At 46.0% G+C, this 20529-nt stretch overlaps 1 pseudogene; it reads left to right on the forward strand.

Annotated features, from left to right (window-relative positions):
• The first annotated feature begins 18013 nt into the window (after nt 1-18013).
• On the forward strand, nt 18014-19199 carry LOC142590799 (uncharacterized; annotated as a pseudogene).
• Nucleotides 19200-20529: the final 1330 nt, after the last annotated feature.

Raw genomic sequence — 20529 nt, forward strand, 5'->3', positions numbered from 1 at the left:
AATGGCCAGTGAAAAATCTGAATGACGAAGTCATTTGTTCCAATGTATTACGCAGGAGAAGCTGTCACCGGTCATGTATCGTGAGTAATTGCACCGAAATTATAGTCGCGATAGAAAGCACGTATGAAACGCAGGAGTTCTGCAAAATATACGAGGGCGAGTCAAATGAAAGTGAGCCAATGTGAATATATAACAAAGAGGGTACTTTATTTAAAAGTAGCCCCCATGAGCATTTATACATTTGCCCCATTGACTAACGAGTCGCGCGATTCCCGTCTCATAAAGTTCCTTGGGTTGCTGCTTCAAAAAGTCTGCAACTGACTCTTTCACGTCATCGTCTGACACGAATCTGGTTCCCTTGAGCTGTTTTTTGGTTGCCCCAAAATGTGGAAGTCGCAAGGCGACAGGTCTGAGCTGTATGGCGGATGTTGCAGCGTTTCCCGCTTGAACTTTGCCAGTTTTGTATTAACCACATCAGCGACGTGGAGACGGGTATTGTCGTGGAACAAGATGACCCCATTCGACAATTTTCCACGTAGTTTGTTCTTGATTGCGACACGCAGCCGAACCGCGGCGTTTCACAATATCGGAAAAAAATTGATAGTCGCGCAAGATTTAGCAAATTCTATCAGTAATGGCCCCTGACGATCGAAAAAAAAAATTCAGCACCTTTCCGGCGGAAATGACGGCCTTTGCTTTCTTTTGGGGTGGTGAATTCGAATGTTTCCACTGTAAGCTTTGCCGTCGTGTTTCAGGCTCGTAATAGTGGCACCATGGTTCGGCCCCGATCACAATTGCACACAAGAAGTCGTCGCCCTCATTGTCATACCAGATCAGATAAGTCAAGGCAGCGCCGGAATTCTCCGTCTTCTGGCGGTGGTTCAAAATCTTGGGCATCCATTGTGCACACAAAAGCCGATAGCCGAGATGTTAGTGAATTATGCCGTGAACCAAACCGTGACTGATGTTCAGACGCTCTGCCAGTTCATCGATGCTTATCCTCCGTTCTTGTCTCATGAGCCTCAGTGGCTATGGTGTTAGGCTGCTGAGCACGAGGTCGCGGGATCGAATCCCGGCCACAGCGGCCGCATTTCGATGGGGGCGAAATGCGAAAACACCCGTGTACTTAGATTTAGGTGCACGTTAAAGAACCCCAGGTGGTCGAAATTTCCGGAGTCCTCCACTACGGCGTGCCTCATAATCAGAAAGTGGTTTTGGCACGTAAAACCCCATAATTTAATTTCTTGTCTCATCAGCTCATCAACCTTTGCCATTTTATTAGGAGTGATTTCACGATGGCTTTGACCCGGTCTCAGATCGTCTTTGCAACTTTCACGTCCTTCTGTGAACCGTTTCCTCCAACGCCTCACAGTGGCCAATGAAATGCAATGTTCAATGTACGCGGCAGCCATACGGCGACTAATTTCTTTTTGGGAAACACCTTCAGCGGTCAAAAACCTCACGGCACCATGCTGTTCAACTTCTGGAGCGTCCACTACGTCACGCAACCATGTTTAACCCAGTGTATGAGCGCATTAAAGAGCATTAAAGAGCATTTATCCTTACACCTGCGGGTCACTTTTGTAAATGAGAGAGAGAGAGAGAGAATGAAGAGGAAAGGAAGGGAGGTTAACCAGATATCAGTCTCCGGTTTGCTACCCTACACAGGGGATGGGAGATAGGGGTTAGAAAGATGACAAAGAGGAAAACGCTAAAAACACAAAGAAGAAACGCGCATACATGGAGACAGACACACACAAAAGGCGTTCCAGTTAGAGACGTTCGCAAGGGCCGGCAGATCGAAAAAAGCGCAACAGCACTTGCACGGCCTTCTTCTGTGACGTTAGGTCCCTTTGATAGTGTAGAATACTTTTTTCCGATAGCGGTTGATCGTCCAGCTGGTCAAGTTCGTGGCGAAAGCATTCCCTCTGTGGACTGTACTGCGGGCAGGCGCACAAAATATGGTCAATTGATTTTTCATGGCCACAGTGTCACAAGTTGGGGTGTCGCATAGGCTTTGGTAAAGGCAACGCCCAACCACAGTCGATGCAAAAGCGTGGCGTCTCCACGGCGAAGCTGTGATGGCGCTCGAAGACTTAATGCTGGATCAAGTGAGTACAGAGAAGCAGACGAGAAAACGAAACAATGGTCGCTGCCGCCATCACTGCGGGGCACAGTGATGGCCGCACATAAGCATGTGCGAGGCGCATACCTCGCAGATAATGAACCGAACCATTATTGCACGGGGTGGGCAGGCTCACTTTTCTTTCACTCGACCTCATACATTAGAAATGCGAAGATACAGTGGAATATACAAATGCGAAGATAAAGCTTGATAAAGGGAAAAAACGTGCCACTGGAAACAAAGCTCACTGCACGTATACACAAAACCTCGCAACAAGATATTTAAACATACGTATTAGTCTCCAATAAATCTACGTATCTGAGAAAAAGTCACGGTATATAGTGCGTCAAACAAGGCAAGTAAACATGTTGCGCAATCACAGATTCACCGAATCCTCGATCTCGCCCCGATTCCATCCACTCCCCCCGATGTATCGCACGCGACAGAAGGCGGCGCGCTTGCTCCTCACTTTTCTCCCTTGCGCACACAAGACTGAGCCACCATCGTCGGCTCAGCCATCCCCCCTCCCCCTTTCACTGGCACATACAGCATGCGGAGCACGGTCACGATGTTATCGCCTTTGGACTTTATACGAAACATGAGGGTGATGGCGACGACAGGAATGCGCTGGAGTGTCCATATAATTGCCATCGCAACAACATAATAAGAGTATCGGGCAACTGAAGCGTCCGCAAAAGAAGTGACAAAAATCGAACTTTCACCATGTGACAATGCGCTGCGCCGCAACAATGTTTTTTTTTCCTTTTGTGGGGCGGGGACACCGATATGAAAAAAAGAACGCAAAGGAAAGTATGTTCGTCACAATCGAATGCCTACCTTGGGTACATAATGTGGCTACCAAAGGAATATCGAAGAAAACGCGAGACGCTTGGTCCACCAAGAACCACGCGCATACTGCTCGGTATCCTACACTGGCGAGACAAGACTTTCTAAAGAGGTTGCATTCAAGCGAACGCGGTGCAATCCGTCGAGTCCCCACAATGATGGCGGCAGCGACCATTGTTTCGTTTTCTCGTCTGCTAGTTAGAAAGCGTCCAAAACTCTGCCAGGAGAAAATGCACTCGGCCAGAGAAAACCGAACCCCCACCGAAGTTTGCCGCGTGGTGGTCGGGGCAATACAAGCAAAACGCATGCGCTCTGGCTGGCTCTGGCAGCCCGCGAGTAGGGTAGCGAGAACAAAAAAAAATTGAAGAAGCTCAATGTGTCCTCGCAAATAAAAGTCAAAGTAGAAAAAATAAATAAACGTAGTTACCATGGCTCGCTTTAGTGACTACACATGGATGCTTTGGCGCAGGTGAAAAAAAGAAAACGTTGATATTTTTTTATGTGACATGACCGCACGAATGAACCACCGCAATGCTTAGTCTCATTGGACCTCGCTGCGGACTTTGTCAACTTGTCTGATAGCGTGTTGATTTCGCTTGTCTTGCATGTTCCGATATAAGACTTTGGCAAAGTGAATGCACCTTTGGCGTCAAATATTTATACGAACATTAAACCCACAAAGTTCCGCAATTGAAAATCTAAAGCACCTGTTTGGAAATGTCAATGCACCTTTCACATGAAAAGTTTATGAGAACTTTATACCTATAAAGTTCCGGAATTAATATCCACGCGCTCCGTAGATTTCATGATAGAGTGTAGATTCCATGGCGAGCTCGTTCACCATCAAAACGCCCTTGAAACTTTGTACTCGGATGGGGCTGCTTGCGTTATGTGACTCCAGGTGCATGGGTGTTGCCGCGAAATCCAGCCCGAGTTCTCCATTTTCGCGGTGAAATGTCTTTTCGAGCGTGAAAAAGACGTTCTAGACAAAATCCAGAATCATTTCCGGCGCCGGGGGTTGCTTTGGTCGGCGGTGCATGGACAGCACGAAAAAATTTCGGGGGGGGGGGGGAGCTGAAGCCCCATAAGCCCTCCCTTGGCTACGCCCGTGGCGTACGCGAGTTCGTCCTTGCGTGTACAGTCGTCAACGAATGAACTCTTAGTGTACCAAGAATCACTCATACATGGCTGCGCGATTAAGGTAAGAGAGGTCCAGATTCACGTGGAACTGGTATGCTTCCATTAAAACTTCTTGGTTACTTACTGGTTCCTTATTTCATGGTTACTTACTCTCCGTCGTACGTTTCGTCGCGGATAAACAGCGCTCGCCATATCGTCTTTCATCGGGGGACGACTGTATGCAAATATAGTACCGGGAATCACTCACATGGTGGCCGCATTAAGGTAAGATGCATGCAGATTGACGAGCAACTTGTGTGCTTTCAGTTGCTCTCTGTAGTAAGTTTTGCAGCGTGATAATATGTGCTGCGGTGAAACAGCAGTCGCAATATGTGTTTCATACGCTGACGATTGTAGGCATGTCTGTGGGTGCTCGGACCTTTGCCAGATGACGTCCGTGCGTTTACTCAAAATATAATAGGCGCCTCCCGATAGCAGGCGGCACGGAAGATCTCCGCCGCGCTTGATGGTTTGATGAACATATGTTTGAGAGAAGGTAGTGCTGAAACTAACAGCCGGGGAAAAGTGCGAGAAAGCGCGTGCGATGGTGGGTGCACGCGGCGAGGCACGAGCGGCGTTCTGATCGAACGACTGCTGTCACGAGTTTACGGCACCTGACGCGTCGGCCGCCTACGGACGACAACGTTATTGGCATGGTGAAGGGGCAAACCACGCTTGACAGTCGTGGATCGCACTTGCACTATAAGTATATGCTATGTAGCCAAAAACCCCAGACTCAGCCAACTAAGTTACCTAGTGTAGATTTCTGTATGGTGTTTCTCCCAAATCTTGGGGCAATAAAGTGATTCTGAGAGGCACACTTCACTGCACGCTCAATTTCGTCACTGCACAAATTTTCTGCACGGCGGATATAGAACAAGACATATCCGAAATATAGAGCAACCTGGTGACTACTGGACTTGGAAAACCTCAAGCGGGAAACAAAAAAATGAATTGGACTTGATTCTTTGCACCTATCCCGGCATTGTATACGACCAGTGCTCCGTTTTCATTTTATTTAACTTTTCCACTAGGTTGAGCTTTATTTTGAATGCCGTCAGAGCACACAACAATGTCCTGCGGCTCACCACCATCACACAAATGCGGTGCCCTTACTTTCGGAGCTTCCTCTAGTCCTCTGCATTTAGCTGCTCTACGTTTCATTACAACGTAAAAAAGATAACACTAGCTTCCTTACGTTGTATACTGTTTGTTATTTCTTTCCACGAGTACCGTGGCAGGTTGTAAAGACATAAGAGCAGCTGAAAGCACTTTCATCGGCTTCATATTCTTTTTGTAATCCTTATCGCTAAAGTGAGGCTAACAGGTCAAAGACTTTTCACAAAGTTTTTTCTGCACCCTTTGGCACGTGTACCATGCTGAGAAATTCTTTTTGAACTGTGCTGCACTGTGATGTTCTAATTAAGTCAGGTGGAAAGCGGTGGTACTAGACAAATGACCCTTTTGTGACGCTTGTGCCACACATCAGCTGTTTGGCATACCACCGTCATAAAACAAATTCCTATGGAGGCCTCGAACAATTTTTTTGCTGCACCAAAATAAGAATGATGATAAAAACCAAGTGCAAGCATGGCGCGAAATCGAACACACTCAAAGAATCTATTCCGCAATACTGGTCAGCGCTTTCCCGCGGACCTATCTCGGAACATCCCCGCCAAACTGGCGGAAGCAACTGCCACCTGCTTCACACCCTTGCCCAAGTTCTGCGTGACACAGGAGGCACGCTCATGTATTCTTTCATCGAGCGGCCGTGAGAGAGTACAATGAACACAGAGGAAACTTAAGAGTAATCATTATTACATTGTGTTATAAATGCTTACAGGAGCAGCACTATTATATGAACCTTCAAAACTGACAGCAGGAACAGAGCATGCCATAGTGGATACGGTTACAGTATACATACTGTCGAAGTAAATTGACCATAATCACCCGGAGGAGCCTGCGATGTTTAACATGTCATGCCCACTGACGCCCCGCGAACTCCTGTTGCTTATCCGTCGGTTATAGACAAGGCCAGATGGGAAGCCCAGTGCTAGTCACGGTTGTCAGCAGTGGTGTCTCGCCAAGCAATGTCCTCAGGTGGCATCGACTGTGGAGGTGGGACCCAAATCAGCACATCAAAGCTTCTGTAGATGTTTCTGGACACAGTGCTGACACGCCTGATGTTCTTGTGTTTGGAATCCCATCTGGTTGCGCCTCTCCTGCAGCCACGCACTTTTTCAAATGGCCATTTTTCTCTCTTTGGTACCATACTCCTTTGTTGGCATTTTCTTTGTCATGAAACCTTGGTTGGTACACAGCCTCTTGAACCTATTTCAGAAATATGTTTGTCTGGGCCAAGTAGTCACAGGGGACTTGGATCATGAAGATAACACCAAATAACAATCTATTGGAATGCCTAGTTCAGTTTATTGTTATCCCGGAAGAGAAAAATACACAATCAGTGCATTGTACCAGTCCTAAGCTGTAGCTGAAACTTAGGGGATAGCAAAGAAACTTGAAAATAAACAGAACCGTGCAATGCAAGGTAGTGCAAGGGAATGCAAGGGAGTTTTAGCATTATGAAACGAGAATTGTACAGTACTTATTAAACAGCAAATGAGTGTAGCCAATATACTGGTTGAGGGTAACAGAAGTGGAGTTGGACTGATATTCAATGGAAATTAGTCATTCAATGGCAACAGCACATAATCAGCACTCTGAATTTAACAGAATGTTTGCCAAGGGGAGGGAAATATGGTCGAGGGCAGTGGAGACCATGGTAGCATGGTACTATTAAGAAATCTGCAGGCATATTATGAAGTCCATTTACACAAGGCAGGATAGCTATATTTCACTGTTACCTTGAATCTTTTCCACTGTATGTATAAAAATTATGAGTAAGGCGGGTTTTCAAGGTATGCAAAAGTTATCACCACTCTGTTGTTCATTATTTTTTTTATGTTTTTAGCTGTAGAGTACCTTGCACCCATCAGCTCCCTACACATCACCCTCTTTCATTGTTTCCAGTTTTTTAAACAACAATTTCTTTGCCGCTTCACCAAGGCTTGGCACATGTCATTTTCTTGCCATATATATTTGTGACAACTTGCGTCACTGGGTATGTACACAAATAGACAAGCTGCAGCTAATTATTTTATGACGTAGTAGACAACTTCGGCACAGGGTACGTGCAACTGGATATGTGCTCATTCTTGGCTAATCCCCCAGAATGGATGCGTCCCGATGACACACGGGGTATGAGTCCTTAAATGAATTTAGATACATATTTATCATTGCATACAACTGTCACTACTGGACCTTCTACACATGCTTTATCACATTGCCTAGCTGCAGACCAGATCAATATTGCCTGCTATGAGTTCACACACATGTTGGGACTAGGAATCGTGCATCAATTTTCCAGCCCATGAGCATGTCTATTGCACATGGTACCCAAGAAGACTCCAGATGACTGACACTTGAACGAGGCCTATCAGCGTTTGATGCCACCGTCCCTAACCACTAGCCACTGCCCCACATTGAAGGCTTCGCAGCAGCACTGCACGGAGCTGCTATGTTCTACAAAACCTCACTCATCCTTTCAGCAACATTTTTCTCTTGACAAGCATCACACATCACCTTCATCTTTGCTCCATAGAGCTAACACCTACAGGCAATGATGCTGTGCTCATGTGGCTTGCTGCTGCAACCTTACCAACTCGGACAAGCTTCATGGCATTTAGATTTCAACACTGTGTTGGATCTGCAGGTTTGATTGTCATAACCCTTACAGTGCATTAAAAAGACGGAGCATGGAGGAGGATAACTGATTATATATCTAACACAGTTTCTTGCTTTTTGTTTTCATGATGCTGCGCACACTTATGTGCTTTTCTTTAACAATAACATTTTGTTTGCAGACAATGTAGACATGCTTATTCAAGGTGCTCCTTCCTTGCACTAATTCAATAATACCAATTTTAGAAGCTGCAAATCAAGTTGACTTCAGAAGACTGCTGTTGTTTAGCTAGTTCTAGTAGCTTATTACTTGGTTAAGTTTCTAGTTGGGCATGATGTGGTGCAGTGCAAAGCTGTTTACTTGAGACGCATAACTTGCTTCGTGCTTAAAAATGAACTCTTTAAAGAATTCTTGGAGTAATATTAGGAAAGGCGACTCTGAGTGATCACTGCTTTTGTCGCAAAATGTGGCAATGAGCTAGGCAGATGCTGTCACGACAGCGTAGTGTTTAGGTTGTATGAGTATAGAAGAAACAAATTTGGAGCTGTGAAGTTCAAAGGCCTGTTTTTACAGTCTCTCTTTATACTGCTGACATCAGAGAGCTTTACATTAGGGTACGGAAGCAGCAGCATGCGTAAACAAAAACCATATTTGGGTATTTCTATGACCCATGTGGTTTGCATAACCAAGCAGCACACGAGTCGCTTTCGTCTCCTTATCTAATACTATTATTTTCGTTGTAAAACAACCAATATCGCAGTAAGTCTGATCAACCTGCATCAATATGCTAGCAATTTTCAAGCACTTAAGGTGTGTCGGTTGTGTGTTTGAAGCACTTCACCACACCCTGACCACTAGACTTGTGCTTTCCAGTATTACTTGCTAATCAATTGTTGAGGTGTTTACGTTGTTTTTATGCTGTAAGATTAGTTTGAGAGTCCTAATAAAATTGCTAAAATAAAGGTCTGGGCTGTTAGCCATGTCATTCTAAAACTGTTAGGTCTGACACTGTCAAAACATTTGGCAACTTTAATGAGCTTCACCTCACTACACATATATATTGTGGTGAGACCATTTAGCATGCGAAAATAAAAATACCGGCAAATAGAGAGAGATAGAGAGAGAGAGAGAGAGAGAGAGAGGCATCCAAGATTACAGTAAAGCGGGCGGCGCTGTTTCTTCAGGGTAACGGGGATATCAAAGCTGGAACTAGAGGTGCCACACTATCCGTCACCGCTATACATTGTTTGCTTCATCGCATTAGACATATGTGTTGCGGTGAAGTTTTTGCGGACGCATATACACATTCATTCGTCCCAACTTTTGCACAGAACCTTGCGTTCCACTGCTTTTTCTTTGTCATGACACCTTGGTTGGTAAACAGCCTCTTGAACCTGTTTCAGATGTATGTTTGCCTGGGCCGTGTAGCCACAGGGGACTTGGATCATGAGGATAACACCAAACAAGAATGGATTGGCGTACTCTGCGTATTAGTTGGTGGAATTCTGGCAGACCATGTGATGTCACTAAAGCTCCGTTAGGTTTATAGCACTATGCGATAATCGTCGTAAAGCCCACGATAACAGTAAATCACATGAAGTCACGGATAGCGCACTAGCGCTGAACACGATTGAAAACATCCGCTGCCCCATTTCAAGGACGTGTGAACAGTTGTGAGCAAACACCACCTTAAGCATTATCTTACTTCAGTAACGTAAGTCGTGGCGAGGAACATGTAGCGTGGCGTGGAACACGTGGAACACGTGGCGAGGAACACGTGGAACACGAGGAACGCGTGGAACACGTGGCGAGGAACACGTCAGCCTACGACGCCCGTCAAGTAAAGGTGCACACGCGATGTGATGACGCTGACGAAAAGGACGAACACGGCGACGCTGCTGCACAGCGCCGGTTCGCAAATTGCGTTGCCGAGCAGCTACGCGACTTGAATATTTCTATCGTCAGCATCACTGACTTCTCCAGAAATACGGGTCTCACACCACCAGAGTTCACCGAGACCAAAAGCCGACATGCCACACACTACTATTGCACGACTTTTCGCAACAGATATTGAACCCACTGCAGAGAATGAAGAACCAACTGTGAAGGCATCATACAACCAGCGCTCGGCCATAGAATAAAGAACTCGGCGTGGGCCAGAGATTCAACGTGCCGCAAGGTGCCACGGTGTCACTTGGCGCAACCATCATGCCTTCTCAAAAGTCCCTAAACCTGTTCTTAGGCACCTAGGATCAGGTCACGTGAGGAATTTTTGTACGACATTTAGACGCACGCCTCTACTTGTAGCCACTGTAGTCGTAGCACCTCTTTTATTTGCCTGCGTCTAAATGTTGTACAAGACTCCCTCACGTGACCTGATCCTAGGTGCCTAAGAACAGGTTTAGGCACTTTTGAGAAGGCACGATGGTTGCGCCAAGTGACGCCGTGGTTAACCCCAGGCCCACGCCGACCGCCGGCCGTGTGATGTCCCCGCTGTGGGTTTTGTGTTTGTAGGAGAAAAGTCGTGCATCAGTAGGGGTGTGGCATGTGAGCGTTTGGTCTCGGTGAACTATGGTAGTGTGAGACGCGTGTTTCTTAAGAATTTGCTGGTGCTGACGATCGGAATATTCAAGTGGCGTTGTGCCTCGGGCAAAGCAGTTTGCGAACCGGCGCTGTGCAGCAACGTCTCCCTGTCCGCCCTTTTCGGCAGCGTCATCACATTGAACACGCACTTTTACTTGACGGGCGTCAAAGGCGGAGGTATCGCACGTGCTCCTGGCCACGACTTTAGTTACGTAGGGTATAAAATGCTTAAGGTGGTGTTTGCTCACAACTGTTCGGGCGTCCTTGAAATGAGGCAGCACATGCTTTCAATCATTGAGTTCATGTGATTTGTTTTTATCGTGGGCTTTGCGACAATTATCCCGTAGTACTGTGAACTTAAAGGAGCTCTAATGACATCACATGGTCTGCCAGAATTCCACGAGCTAAAATGGAGAGTAGATGTTTTAAGATTTTTGGTACTAAGGGCGCAATAAACACAGCGAGATTGAGCTTAAGGGCACATTCACACCGGCGACTTGAGGAGGTCGCGCGACCATTTGCGACTCGCAATCAAAAAGCGACCGAAGGCGACTGATGTTCACACCGGCAAGCCCGGCTGAGCGCGACCCGCAAGTCGCAATCCCGGAGATTATCGTTCTCAGCGAGAACTCTCGGAATCTACGCGGAATTTGAACGCGACGCCGGAGGAGGCCGGATGTAGACACACGAAAGATCACTTCCGGTGCGCCGCTGATTGGTTTATCAGTTTTGCGACCACGGTCGCGCGACTGAAAAATCGCGCAGAAAGCGACTGGCCCAAAATGGTCGCTTTTCAAGAAAGGCGACCGTTTGCGACCATTTGCGACTGGTCGCTTTGCGGCCAACTTGGTCGCGCGACCACTGTCAGTCGCCGGTGTGAATGAGCCCTAACATCGTACCCCATGATTTTCAGCTGCATCTCTGCCCGTTTTTCGCGCTTTTAGTTTTGTCAATGTGACGCAGGGTTCTGTGCAAAGTTGGGACAAATTTACGTATATATGCGTCCACAATAACTTCACCGCAACCCATTTGTTTAATGCAGTGAAGCAAACAATGTATTTCGGTGACGGGTACTAAGGCCGCCCTAGTACCAGCATTGATGTCCCTTTTGCACTGCCGATACTGCGCCGCCCGCTTTACTATAGGTGCTCTCGAACTCCCTATTTGCCGACAATTTTACTTTCACATGCTAAATGGTCTCACCGCAGTACATATCTGGTGTGAGGTGAAGTTTATTAAAGTTGCGAAAGCTTTGACAGTGTTAACCCCAACAGTTTTAAAACGACATGGCCAATATACCAGCCCAGACTTTCACTCTAGCAAGTTTATTAGTACTGTCAAACCAATCTTACAGTATAGAAGAACAACAGAAACACTTCAAGAGTTGATCAGCAAGAAATACAGGCATGAAAAGGACAAGTCTACTGGCGAAGAGTGTGGTGAAGTGCTTTAAGCACTCGACTGACACACCTTGAGTGTTAAATATTTTAGCATTGATGTAGGTTAGTCAGGCTAACTGCAATATTGGCTGATTTGCAATGAAAATAATAGTATTTATAAGGGGAGGCGAGCAACTTTTGTTCTGCTTTGTTATGCAAGCCACATGGGACCGAGCCCAAAGCCCCAAAGCCAAGGGCGAGGAACATAAATTCCTTGTCCATCAGATGCACAGACGCCCTTGGCTGGAGTTTCTATGCCATCCTCTTCTTTCCCCCTCTCCCCGAAGATTTTTTTCGAATTTCTGTCAGGCCACCTGCACGTGCCGTTGTTGCTATCATCCACACTAGGTGTCATTATTGATGTAGTGATGTATGCCCCGTTTTAGGCAATTTTCTTTTATATAAAAAAAGCATTTTTTCACAATTGTTGATGGCAGCGCATGTGCAATAACTTTCTTGGTGGTTTGTCTCTGAACATATACTTGGTTGCAAGTGAGCGTCTTTCCTGTCCAGGTCTCCTTTTCTCCGCAACACTTCTGCACTCCCCTTCGCAAAAGTCATGCCAAACCAACTAGCGCAACAGTTTACTGTGCTGATCCACTATGCATTGCATGGTTCTGTTTTTTTTTTCAAGTTTCTTTCTTATCCACCAAGTTTCAGCTTTGCAGCTTAGTACTGGTAGAATCCACTAATTGTGTAGTTTTCTCTTCTATGATAACAATAGACTGAACTAGGCACTCCGATCCATTCTTATTTAGTGTTATCCTCATGATAAAGGTCTGCTGTGACTACTTGGCCCAGGCACACATACTTCTGCAACAAGTTCAAGAGACAGTTTACCAACCGAGGTCCTATGCCAAAGAAAAGGCCAATAAAGGATTATGGCACCAAACCGAGAAAGATGGCCATTTCAAAAGCGCATTGCTGCATGAGAGATGCAAGCAGATGGGGTTACAATCATGAGAACATCAGACGCGTCAGCACTGTGCCCAGCCACATCTACAGACGCTTTGATGTGCTGGTGTGGCTCCCACGCACCACCACAGTTGATGTCACCTGAGGACACTGCTTGGCAAGGAGGCACTGCTGTTGAAAATCGGGACTAGCACTGGGCTTCCAACCCGGCCTCGTCTACAGTCGACGGATAAGCAGCAGGAGTTCGCGAGACATGTCAGCGAGCATGGCATATTTAACATTGCAGACTCCTCCAGGTGATCATGGTCAATTCACTTTGAGAGTACTCATACTGCAGCCATATTCACTACAGCACGCTCTTTTCCGCTTATCAGCTTTGAAGAGTCGTATAATAGTGCTGCTGCTGCTAGCATTTATAACATATTGTGAAAATAATTGCTGTTTTGTATCCTCTATACTTATTGTAATCTCGCTCGCATGGCTGCTTGATGAAAGCATAAGTGAGCATGCCTCCTGTGTTGCGTAGAGTTTGGGCAAGGGTGTGAAGCAGAAGTTCACAGTTGCTGCCACCAGTTTGGTGGTGATGTCGCTGTTCCGGAATAGGTCTGTGAGAAGGTGCTGACCAGCATTGTGGAATAGATTGTGAGTGTGTTTGATTAAGTTTGTGTTGTGCTTCCGCTTGGCTTTTATCATCATCCTCATTTTGGTGCAGTGAAAAAATTGTTGAGGCCTTCATAGGAATGTGTTATATGATGGTGCTATGCAACAAAAGTGCAACAAAAGGGTAGTTTGTCTTGTACCACCACTTTCTATTTGACTTAATTAGAACAGCACAGTGCAGCACAGATAAAAAAAAACTTCTCAGCATTGTGCATCTGGCAAAGGGTGCAGATAAAAAGAGTGCGAAAAGTCTTTGGGAAGTTAGCCTCACTTTACCGATACAGATTACAAAAAGACAATGAAGCTGATGATAGTGCTTTCAGCTCCTCTTATGTCTTTACAACCTACCACAGTACGTGTGAAAAGAAATGACAAACAGAGAACCGCATTTGTGTGATGGGGGCGAGCCGCAGGACATTCTTGTGTGCTCTGAGGGCATTCAAGATAATCCTAACACTAGTGGAAGATGAAAACAGAGCACTGGTCTTACACAATATGGTGATTATGTGCAAAGAATGAAGTAAAATTCATTTTTTCCCATTTGATCTTTTCCAATTCCACTATGTCCCCAAGACTGCACTACACTCCCGATATGTATTGTTCTATATCCGTTGCGCAGAAAATTCGTACAGTGACAAACTTGACCGTGCAGTGAGGTGTGCCCATCAGAGTCAGACTTTACTATCCCATGATCCGGGAGGAACACCTATACAAAACGCTACACTAGGCAACTTAGTCGACTGAGTCTGGGGCTTTTGGGTACATAGCCTGTATTGTGCAAGTGCAATCTATGACCGTCAACCGCGGTTTCGCCCTTCTCCCTCCCCCTGTCTGACAGTAACGTTGTCGTTCGCAGATGGCCGATTGGTCAGGTGCTGTAAACTACGAAGTGATCGCTCGAGAATGCCGCCCATGCCTTCACATCGTATACCCATGTCCACCATCTCACACGTCTTCTTGCACTCTGACCCGGCTGTAGCATACGTTCATCAAACCGTCAAGCGCAGCGGACATTTTCCATGCCGCCTGCTGTCGGGAAGTCACCTATTATGTTTTAAGTAAAAGCACGGACGTGATCTTCCAAAGGTCCAAGCACCCACAGACGTGCCTACATTTGTAAGCGTATCAAACACGCTATTGTGAGTGCTGTTTCCCCGCAGCACATATCGCGCTGCAAAACGTACTACAGAGAGCAACTGAAAGCACACGAGTTGCTCGTGAATCTGGAGGTCTGTTACCTTAATGCGGCCACCATGCTTCAATGATTCCCGCAACAAGATTTGCGTACAGTCGTCACCCGATGAAAGACGATATGGCGAGCGCTCCTTATACGCGGCACATATTTTGACGCGGCGAGACGTACGACGGCGAATAGCTGAACGCACACAAGTCGCACATAAATCTGAACGCCTCTTACCTTAATCGCGCAGCGATTCTCGGTACACTAAGATTGAGCACAGAATCTATTTAAGGGTTCATGGTCGCGTTGTCGCATTTCACTCGTTGACGACTGCACACACAAGGAAGAAGTCGGGTACGCAGCCCAACAAGCTAATCACCACGCCACGAACACGCCGGACGCCGTTTACGAGCCGGATGTTTACATCACATCGCTTACTGTGGAGCGCATACAGTGCCGACTTCTGTCTCGTATTTTGATTGGCTGGGATAAATCGGGCATTACTTTTTACAAATGTAGCAAGTGTACATCTGCAGTTCATTAGTCGCTCGCTCCTTTATTTGACGAGTGCGGTCACGTGGTCAAGTCATAGAATGTGGAGAAGCCGCCACTAAGGCATTGATATAGAGGCTCACACAAATAAACAAATATGGTGATTATAGCGTTCCGTGCACTGCATCGCCACAGCTTGTGCCAGGTAAAGATGTTTGGAAATGCACCTGTTGCTGACGTTGCGCTGGTTTTAGCTTTTGCAAGCATGGGTCGTGCTTTCATTCATAGTCATGGTTCTAATACAATATGGCAGGCATATATACAAGTGTGCTCTTGACATGAGTCTAATAATACAGTAATTCTAATCCTAGACCGATTCTTCACACTATCTTGTTTTCCATTTGCTTTGTGCATTTTTAATGCAGTGTGAGAACGATGCCTAGAACTGAGTGGAAAATGATGACTTGCATGTGATTCGAATTTTGCTAATCAATCAGACTTCAGAGAGTACAATGTGAAGGCTAATGGGAGTCAACGACATCCTCTGGTGCAAGAGGGGCGACAGTGGTGCAGGATGCCTCAACTAAGTGCAAAAAACAGACCTGCAAATGAACCTCCCGAACGTGAAGGCAACATTATTCTGCATGGTATTCAAGTCAGTTGGTCTGTATGCAACCCAACTGCATTAGACAAAAGCATACGGGTGTCCACTACGCCTACAAGAACGACAAAGGTTAGAAGAATGTCTTCTCTATACTGTCCAGAGCCAGGTATGCCATGTCAAAGACATTTTCTGATAGCCTCTGCAAGATGATTTCAGGCCAACCTTACCGACTCTAACTTTCGCCACTGTTACCATAACCATTTACAACCAGCATCACACTATTTGCATCCGCCAATTCGCAGAACTTTCATTGTGCTTGATTTGTATGAGTCTCTTGAATTCAGAGTGTACAAGCAGCCCAGCAAAGGGATGTCTCGAGGCGTAGTGTGTGTGATATGCAAATAGAATCAGGAGAATCGCTAGTGGAAGCACTGGACTCGGAAACAGCCCCGATACTAGCAGCCAAATGCCAAAGGTGTTGCTTCTGGTGCTTTCAAAGCCAAATGGCGCTGCTCACTTTACCGACGCCTAGGTGTCATCTTATTGTGAAGTAGTGCAGCTGGCTGACACCTTGGTCGCTATACAAACCCAGAATGCTGTAGTGCTTTGGATACCACGGGATTGGCTATAAACAAGACATATGCATGCGCCAACCTGTTTGCACAAAGTGGGGCACAGAACACGAACATTTCAGAACTGCCCCACCATGGCTTCTCATAAGTTCTGGCACGGACCTCAAATGCCTTGAAAAGGCTTGTCGCAAAAAATAACTGAAGGAGCACATGGAACAGTGGCCGCGTAGCCGATCACTGCACAGTCGTATTCCAGCTCCCCAAAATGCGAATACATCGGACAACAGTCAAATGACTATGCTGCACGATTCACACAGAACAAGCTGCTCACACAAGCAGAAGACTTCTGTGGCCTTTGCATTAAGGGATGAAGGGCTGTTGGCAAGCAGTGTCTGGATAATCAAAACGGAAACCTGGCCACCGCAGTACATTAAGACTCACTACTCAGTAGTGAGTCTTAATCTATGTAAGTACATTTAGACATCACACTGAAATGATGATGGAATCTCTCAAAGAACTGAGAGTGACCTTAGCAGACGTACTACGTCAAATTGAGCAGCTGGACAAGCAGCAAACTGCCCACTGCATGCCTCATTGCGTTTGACGATGAGCAGTATAGGAAAAAGTGGACCACAAGCTGCAGGAGAAAGCCAAGGAGGTGGGGGAAGTAGGCAGCGGCTGCACTCAGCCACCCCAAAGCCTAGCAATTCTCATATTAGGTCGACATCCTGCAAGTTTGCTTCTTCAGTGCCCCGAAAAAGTGAAACATAGGAAGAAGCCGTAAAACAAGAGGCTGGACCAGTCAACAGCTACCGTCCACTGGGGGTTGTGCTCCCTCGAGTCAAACCCTGCATGCTGAAATGGCATCTAAAGCAATATTACTTCTGTATGTCAAGATTGAACATATTCTCATAGAACAAGGCAAATTAGTTAAAGCTTCATAGTCAACAGCACATTATTCACATTCAACAGCAATAGCAATACCAGCAGCAACAACAGAGGATGGCAGTGTACATGAACCAGCATGGCAAGCTCCCTTAAATCTTCATTCAATAATCATAGTCATTTTCGCTCAACAATCTTTTCTTGAGATTCTGAAAGACTGCGAAATCCACAAACCCAACGATACTGCATTGCTAGCCTCCCTCAATCGTTCTACGTGGTCAGTACTCCAGAGCGTATGCAACGGAAGCTGCAACTTGAGCGTTAGTGCGACTGAATTAGGTCAGCTGTTTCGGCAGGAGGGTCAACCCATTGTCCTGCTGCTCCAAGAAAACAGAGGAACAACACCAGACATACAAAGGCTAACTCCAAGCTGCTATAGAGCATCTGGCATAGTGAGAAAAGGCACCAATTGGGCAGGCTCAAGCAGTCATCTTTGTTTCCACAGGTGCTCCGCTCATATAACTGAAGATTATTCCATACTACACCTCGTATCAGAAAGTTGTTGTGGTGTGCTGCAGGCTAAGGCAGTGAAAGGAAGCCGTTTTGGCATTGGTCTACCTCTGTCCCAAAACCAGGCGCCACACCGGAGGCGACTTCACTTGGCTTTGACATCTGCAAATTCGCTTTCCCCAGCACAGAATACTGAAAGTGAGCTCAATGCTGAGTTCGTCGCTGCCAAAAAGGGGCGTTTGTCTGCGAACTTCCTGAGCTTGAAGGGTCGGGTCGCAGCCATGAAGATCAGAAACGCCGCAATTAAAGATGAAGTCTAGGAGGGAAAAATGTCAACGCTATCCCGTAAACAACAAGAGGCTGTGCGTCATTGCTTTGCAGCAGCGAAGAGAAAATGGACCAGAGGCATGCGCTTTACTAGCGAATGGATGCTGGAATGCATTTGGATTAAAATGAAAAGTCCAAAACTTTACAGACACCTGAGAATGAACAACATTCTTATCCTTCCGAGCAACACTACTATAAAGAAATACACAAGTACTTACAAAAGGGCATTAGGCTTCAATAAGAAAATGTTAGAAGCGATAAAAAAAGACGAGCACAATGGACGACTTCAGGTGTTAGGGGGTTCTCTTATTTGACGAGATGAAGCTGTCAGAACACCTTTCTATTGAACAATTCGGGATACAGCGAGGCTTCGTAGACTTGGGTCCCTTTACTCCAACTCCCACATGTCAACGTGCCCTGTGACCAAGGCATGCTTGTTATGTTCGTGCCATTTACCGGAGAATTCTCGCAAATTTTAGGAGCATTTGGAACGCACGGAAATTTTAAGGGCAGCCTCCTTTGCAAAATACTGATCGAAGTCACAATTCTTGTGGAGAGGGCAGGACTCTTTGTGGATTTCGTGGCGTTTTGGAGCCTCCAGGAACCGTCGAATGCGAGCAATAATGGGCATTCAAGTAACTGTAAATAATGTCACGTGCAAGGTGAAGTATCCTGCAGATTCAAAATGAAGCCTACATTTTTTATCAGACTTCTCACATCTCCTGAAATACCTCCGCAACTCATTGTTGAAAGGCGGCTTCAACACAGCAGACGGGCAGGTAAGATTCTGTATTGTACGCTTTGCTTAGCTTTGATACTTCTATGTTACGTAGGCCTTTCATTATAGCATTTGTTTTATTTCGCAGGTATTCACGCATTTTGTCCGTGAGGCTTACAACTATGACAAAGACAATATTTCGCTGAACGCCGTGCCTGGTTTGACCACCAGCCATATTGAACCAAATTCTTTTGAAAAGATGCAAGTCTCTCTTGTGTTTCAGTAGCGATTACATGTTGCGTGGCCTCCATCATTAGAAAGATCTAATCGAGACTAGCTGCGGCAAGGGGTCCCTGGGTCGTACAGAGTCATTCAGCTATCAAAGTGAGCACTTCGGCAAACACATGCTGTCAGAGCTGTGAAATAGAACGTACTTCACCATGCAAGGACTCCAAAAAAGAAAAGAAACCCTAGAACGAGCATGCGAAGCAAAATGGCGGGGGGGGGGGGTTAAGCTGTCTTTATTTGTGCCTTTGGTGTAATATTCTCCTTTTTGCTTCGCTGTCATAATTCCTTTATAAGCCGAGTCACCAAATGCAAGAGCCATAAAATGACGATGCTGTCATGGCTTTGCTCCCGGCACGCAGCATGGTGCTTTTCCGCACTGCACAAGCCTCGTGCGCACCTTCATTACCCGTCGTCGAGACTAGGCTGCATTACAATATAATAGTCTTGGGCATTTAGCCAAGACGCAGGCGCTCCTATTTGTACCCATACCTTACGATACTGCGACGCCTTCACTGTTTGCTAGTGTTAACACTTGCCTTTCGCCATTGTGTATTTTAGCCTAGAATGAGCAGGACTATAGCAGGAATATATATATATATATATATATATATATATATATATATATATATATATATATATATATATATATATATATAATATCTACAGTCATTGTAATTGCCTGCTAGGGATATTAGTTCTGCGAATGACAGTTTTATGCGTGGTATTCACTAATAAGTGTGTTACTGCAATCACGTTTATTTAATTCAGGAGTTTCCACTTTTTCAATTGGCGCATTTAGCATATTTGATTTTTTTTTCTGTTCCACATACGTTGTGAATATATACGCCTATGTACCCTTTGATTTACCTAGAAGTACATTGGTACTTCACGCCACGGAGTTATTAAACCTGGTTTGTTTCACTAGAACATTGTTTTCTTCGATCATTGTCCCTGATCAATATTCCACCAACAAGAAGCGTGCGTAATATGCAAGACGTCAATAGAATTTTGTTACGTAGCTTCATCTTGCAGATAGGCGGCTTATAGGGTGTTACCTTTAGAAAACTGCGTTAAAAAGAGCAGTTCTCCTGGCTAGAACTACATTTCCCACCAGCCGGCATGAGCGGTAGGCACACAAAAGCAACTAAACACAAAAAAAACGGCCGTGGCTTAGCTTGGTTAAGCCTGGTGATTGCGAAGCAATAGTGGCCGTAGCGCCCCTGGTGAGAGGAACGGTAGTTAGACCGCCGTTGGTGGCTACCGCCTCGCCTCGCGACGGCGTGAGATGGGGCCCCGTTTTTACACAGCTGGTGTGACGTCACTCTAGGTCACGTGGTGTGACGTCACGCAGCGAGGTCACGCTAAAGGTCAATGGTGCCTACCACCGCCTCGCCACGGAACGGGCTGAAGTGCGACCTAAAGTAGTATTGCTTCGCAATAAAACAAACAAAATGTACTGCGCAG

The sequence above is a fragment of the Dermacentor variabilis genome, chromosome 8, assembly GCF_050947875.1.
Source record: "Dermacentor variabilis isolate Ectoservices chromosome 8, ASM5094787v1, whole genome shotgun sequence".
Classification (NCBI taxonomy): Eukaryota; Metazoa; Arthropoda; class Arachnida; order Ixodida; family Ixodidae; genus Dermacentor; species Dermacentor variabilis.